The 6,447-nt window shown below is 32.3% G+C and overlaps 1 non-coding gene across 1 annotated transcript; it reads left to right on the top strand.

Annotated features, from left to right (window-relative positions):
• The first annotated feature begins 419 nt into the window (after positions 1-419).
• Positions 420-583, top strand: LOC118022923. The gene has a single exon (XR_004682598.1). It is a non-coding gene; the product is annotated as a U1 spliceosomal RNA (small nuclear RNA).
• Positions 584-6,447: the final 5,864 nt, after the last annotated feature.

Here is a 6,447-nt window from a genome sequence, read left to right as displayed (position 1 = left end):
GAGTTGCTACAATATATTTTTTCCATGTCCAGTTTTCAATTAAAAAAAATCACAAGACACATAAATAAATAGGGAAGTATGAACTATACTCAGGGGAAAAAAGGAATCATTATAAACTAATGCTGAGCTGGCCCAGATGTAGAATTTGGATTTAGCAGACTGAGACTTCAAAGCAGCTATTATAATAAACATGTTCAGAGAATTAAAGAACACTATGTTTAAAGAATTAAAGAAAAACCCCTGTTTCACACCATATGCAAATATTAATTCAAAATGGACCAGCAACCTAAATAATAGCAAAACCATAAAAATCTTAGAAGAAAACATAAGGGTAAATCATCATGATCTTGGACCTGGCAGTGAATTCTTAGATAAGACACCAAAAGCATAAACAACAAAAGAAAAAATAATAGATAGATACACTTAACCTGGCAGTGGAGATACCATGATCAGGAAGGTGGTTTTCCCAGGGCAAGACTTACCCATTGCACTCCAGATATGCTGACCCCTATGATTTTCCCAAATGTGGGAAACTTGACTGCATAATTGGGGTAATGGGGGACTGCATTTGTGCTCTCCCCTGGAAAAAAAATAGATAAACTGGACTTCATAAAAATTAAACATTTTTGTGCATCGAAGTTTATTAAGAAAGTAAAAAGACAACCTACAAAATGGGAAAAAATATTTGCAAATCATATATCTAATAATATTTTAGCATTCAGAATATACAAAGAACTCTTACAACTCAACAAAAAGATAAACACCCAATTTAAAAATGGGCAAAGTACTTGAATATGTCTTTTTGTAAAGAAAATATACAAATAGCCCACAAGTATATGAGAAGATGTTCAACAGAGCATTAGTTTTGAGGGACATGCAAATCAAAACCACAATGAGGTAACATTTCACATTTCACAGAGAAAGTAACACGAATTGGTGAGGATATAGAGAAATTGGAATGTTCATACATTGCTGGTGGTAATGTAGTCTGGTACAGCCATTGTGGAAAATAGTTTGATGATTCCCCAAAAGGCTACACATAGAATTGCCAAATGACCCAGCATTTTCCACTCTTAGGAATATACTCCAAAGAACTGAAAACATGTACACAAACAAAAACACATGCATGCATGGCTATAGTAACAATACTCATGATAATAAAAAGATGGATACAACCCAAATGTCCATTGGCTAAATAAATTGTGATACATACATGCAATGAAATATCACTCAGCCACAAAGAGAAATGAAATATAATGTGGATGAACCTTAAATATTATGCTCAGCAAAAGAAACCAGAAACAAAATATTGTATATTTTTACATTTACATGAAGTTCCCAGAATAGGTAAATTAATAGAAACATAATACAGATTGGGAGTTTCCAGGGACTAGGGGAAGGGGGAATTGGAAGCAACTGTTTAATGGGTACAAAATTTCTTTTTGGAGTGATGAAATTTTTTAGAATAACATTGTGAGTGTACTAAATGCCACTGAATTGTATACTTTAAAATAGTTAATTTTATGTATGTGACTATCACCTCAATAAAAAAAAATTTTGATGAATTAAAGGAAAATACAATGACAATAATTCAAACCAGGAATGAAAATAGAGAATATAGGGGCTCCGGCTCAGTTGTTTAAGCATATGGCTTTGGCTCAGGTCATGATCCCAGAGTCCCAGGATTGAGCCCCACATCAGACTCCCTGCTTAGTGATGTGTCCACTTCTCCCTCTGCCCCTCACCCTGCTTGTGCTCTCTCTCTCAAATAAATAAATAAAATCTTTAAAAAAAAAAAAAAGAAAATTGAGAATATAACACTTTAAAATAATAGAATAAAAATATAAGAAAATTTGAGTGAAAAATACAATAATCAAAATGAATATTCACTAAATGGCCTCCATATCATATCTGAGATGGCAGAATAAAAAAATCAGTAAACTTGAAAATAGCAAAATAGAAGTCATCCAACATGAAGAACAAAGAAATTTTTTTTTTAAAAAAAGAGAGATGTAAAAACTTGTAGGACAACACCAAGCATGCCAACACACATACAGTGGGAATTCCAAACTTGAGAAGAGAGAGATACAGAAAAAAGAATACTCAAGGAAATAAGTTTCAAAAAGTTCCCAAAAAGCCACAGAGTTCCCAAATTTGGTGAATAAAATCAGTCTACAGGTGCAAAAAGTTTATGCCAAATATAGGATAAATAAATTGTATCAAGCCTGTTGAAAGACAAAAAATCTTGAAAGCATCAGGAATAAAATGACTCAGCATGTACAGAGGAATAACAATAGGATTAACGGCAGTGGGAGGAATGACATATTTAAAAGGTGGGGGGGGGGGGAATTAAAGCTGTTAATCAAGAATTCTATATCCAGCAAAATAATCCTTCAAAAATGAAAGCAAACTAAAAATATTCCTAGATAAATACTAAGAAAATTTGTTGGTAGCTGAACTGCCATATAAAAATACTAAAAGAAGTTCTTCAAGATGAAAGGAAATGACACTAGATAGGAACTCAAATCCTCAGGAAGAAATGCAGAGTCCAGAAATACTAAATATGTGGATAAATATAAAAGACTGTTTAAATATGTTTTTTATTTTCTCTTCTCTTAACTTCTTCCAAAACTATAAGATTGCAAGGGTAATTATAAAAATCATGTCATTTGGGCTTATAACACATATAGACATATATGACAATAATGCTACAAATGAGGGGGGAGGAAATGGAGCAGCATTGAAGCAAAGTGGCCATATTGTACTTCAATAAGGTCAATATTAGCCTGAAATAAATTGTGATACCTCAATATGCATATTTTAAAACCACAGAGCAGTCACTACTGAAAAAAAATTCATAGTTTAAAAAACAGAGGAATAAAAATGATACACGAAAATACTAATTTAAAACAAAAAATGCAATAGAGGAGGGACAAAAATATAAATAAGACATATTGAAAACTAATAGCAAAATGGCAGATGTAAATCCAACTCCATCAATCATATTAATATGAAAGGGCTAAATTCTAAAAAAAGGCAGAGATTATCTCATTGGATTTTTTAAAGCAAGATTCTAGTATATTCTATCTACAAGAGACATATTTTAGACTCAAAAATACAAACATATCAAATTAAAAGGATAGCAAAAGGTAAACAGGTAAACATTAATATAGTTAGAATGGCTATGTTAATTCAGGAAAAATCACTTTAAGACAAGAAATTTTTCTAGAGAGGGCACCTGGGTGGCTCAGTTGGTTAAGTGACTGCCTTCGGCTCAGGTCATGATCCTGGAGTCCCGGGATCGAGTCCCACATCGGGCTCCCTGCTCAGCAGGGGGTCTGCTTCTCCCTCTGCCCTCTTCCCTCTCGTGCTCTCTGTCTCTCATTCTCTCTCTCTCAAATAAATAAATAAAATCTTAAAAAAAAAAAAAAGAAATTTTTCTAGACAAAAAGAGATATTTCATAATGATAAAAAGGCCTAATATGTCAGGAAAGTGTAAAAGTTGTAAATGTGTATGACTGTAATAATGGAGTCCCAAAACACAAGAAGAAAAACCTGACAGAACTGAAAGAAGAAATAGAGAATTCAATAAATATAGTTGGGGATTTTCATAATTCACTCTAAATAATAGAATAACTAGACAGAAAATCAATAAAGATAATAAACCATTTGAGCAATACCATCAACTATATTGACCTGACATTGATAGAACACTCCAGCAACAGAAGAATACATTCTTTTTGAGTACATGCAGAACATTCTCCAGGATTGATGATATCTGGCCATAATATAAGTCTCAATGAATTAAAGTGATCTGAATCATTTAAAGGATATTCTCTGGCCACAATGGAATTAAATTTGAAATCAAAAGCAGAAAGAAATTTTGAAAATTTGTAAACTTAACAACACTCCTCTAAATTAATGATGGCTCAAAGAAGAAATCAGAAGGATTATCAGAAAATATTCTGAACAGAATGAGAATGATAACACAACATGCCAAAAAATTAAAAGCAACGAGGAAGAATGGATAAATGGATTATAAAAGACCACTAAATTTTTGAAGGTGATAGAAATGCTTATTATCTTGAATGTGATTCTTGGATATTTTTATGAATGTCAAAATATCAAATTGTATATTTCAAATATGTGCAGTTTATTACAGGTGAGTTATTTTTCAATAAAGCTATGAAAATGTGTGGGATGCAAGTAATGCAGCACTTAGTGGTAAATTTATAGCATTAAAAGTTCATATTAAAGAAAAGAAAGACCTCAAATAAATACTCAAAGTTTCCACCTTAAGAAACTAGAAAAGAAGAGCAAAGTTAAACCCAAAGCAAGCAAAAGAAAGAAAATAATAAATGTCAGAGCAGAAATCAATGAAAAGGAAAACAGCAAAACAATATAGAAGAATCAATGAAACAAAAAGCTAGTTCTTTGAAAAGATTAACAAATTTGTTAAACTTTTATTGAGACGGGCCAATTAAGAGACAATGCACACATTACCAAATAAAAATGAAAGAGATTTCTTAACTACCAAAACTACAAAAGTTAAAAGGATTACAGACTATCAACAACTTACTGCCAACAAAGTTAAGCAACTTAGATAAGATGAACAAATTCCTAAGACAAACACAAATCACCAAAATTTACTGAAGAAGAAAGAGAAAACCTGAATAGAGCTAACAAGCAAATAAATTTAATTAATTTAAATATCTCACAAAGAAAAGGGTGGACCCAGGTGGCTGCATTAATAAATTTTATCAATATTAAAGAAATAATACCAACTAACACAAACTCTTGCAGAAAACAGGAAAAAGATTTCCAACTCATTCTTTGAAGCCAGTATTACCTTGATATCAAAGTCAGAAAAAAAAAATCACAAGAAAAAAAAAACTAAAGATCAATATTACTAATGAAAGCAGAAAAAAGTTCTTGGTGAAAATTAATTCATATTAATTAATGCTTATTTAACCTACCTATATTTTTAAAAGGATTATTATACAACATTTTAAATGGTATTTATTGTAGGAACACAAGATTGGTTTAATATCTGAAAATAATTAATGTAATACACAATATTAATAGAATAAAGGACCAAAACCCACAGAATTTCCTCAATCTGACAAAAATCCACATCCATTTATGATAATAACTGCCAACAAACCAGGAATAGAAGGAAATTTCCTCAACCTGATAAAGGGCATCTATGAAAAACCTATAGCACATGTCATAATGAAAAACTTCATGATTTCCCCCTAAGAGCTGGAATAAAGCAAAGATGTCTGCTGTTACTTCTACTCACCATTGCAGCAGACTAACCAATGCAATAAAGCAAGAAAAGAAAATTAAATACATATGGATTGGAAAGGAAGAAGTAAATCTCTTTCTAGGAAAGTCACAGGATACATGATCAACATACAAAATCAATTGTATTTCTATTTGCTAGCAATAAACAATCCAAAAACAAAATTTAAAAAAAAAAAAACACTTTCATTCATAAGAGTTTCAGAACAAATACTCAGGAATAAACAAAGAAGGGCAGGATTTGCGTATAAGAACTATAAAACTATTACTACCAAACATGTACACTGAAAACTACAAATCATTGCATGGAGCAACATGAATGAAGCTCAACATCATTATGATCAGATGAAAAACACCAGACACAAAAGACTACATATGGAATGATTCCATTTAAATGGACGTTGTAGAGGAGCACCTGGATGGCTCAGTCGGTTGAGCATCTGACTCCTGATCTCAGTCAGGTCTTGATCTCAGGGTCATGAGTTCAAGCCCCACAATGGGCTCCATTCTGGGCATGGAGCCTACTTAAAAAAAATTTTTTAAATAAATGGACCTTGTAGAAAATACAAATCTATGTGATAGTGTGTCACTGATCATCTGGGACCGAAAGCTGGGAATGAGGATTGATTGCAAATAGTCATGGATCATGGAAATGTTCTAAAACTGGATTGCGATGATTTGTGCACAACTCTGCACATTTACTAAAACTCACTGAATTGGACACTTACAATCTCCAGATACTACAGTATATAAATCATACCTCAATAAGGTGTTAAACATTTTTTAAATTACTGTGACACTTCTACTTTTGATAATGGTGGAATAGATTATTGGATCTACTATCCCCCTGGCAACTAGAAAACTAGATGGCATACTAAAAATTAAAAACTAACTAAGGAAACACAAAGCTAACAAAATAATGAAGAATTACTAAGCTATGACCAATGGGAAATGGAGGCCCAGAGAGTAATCAAGGATCGCTGCCCGGGACTCAGCAAGTTGGGGTGGGAGAACCAGCTTTCAAAGACAGAACACTGAAAAGTTTGCTTTTGAAACTGACAATGAGTCAAGAAAGAGAAATAAAAAATACCTGAGTTGGAAAGGAAGTAAAAAGTTGTGGATATAGAAAATCCAAGAGAATCT

Source organism: Mirounga leonina, unplaced genomic scaffold (genome assembly GCF_011800145.1).
Source record: "Mirounga leonina isolate KUSES-001 unplaced genomic scaffold, KU_Mleo_1.0 Mir_177, whole genome shotgun sequence".
Lineage (NCBI taxonomy): Eukaryota > Metazoa > Chordata > Mammalia > Carnivora > Phocidae > Mirounga > Mirounga leonina.
The sequence above is the reverse complement of the archived record's forward strand: the minus strand, read 5'-3'. Positions and strand labels throughout refer to the sequence as shown.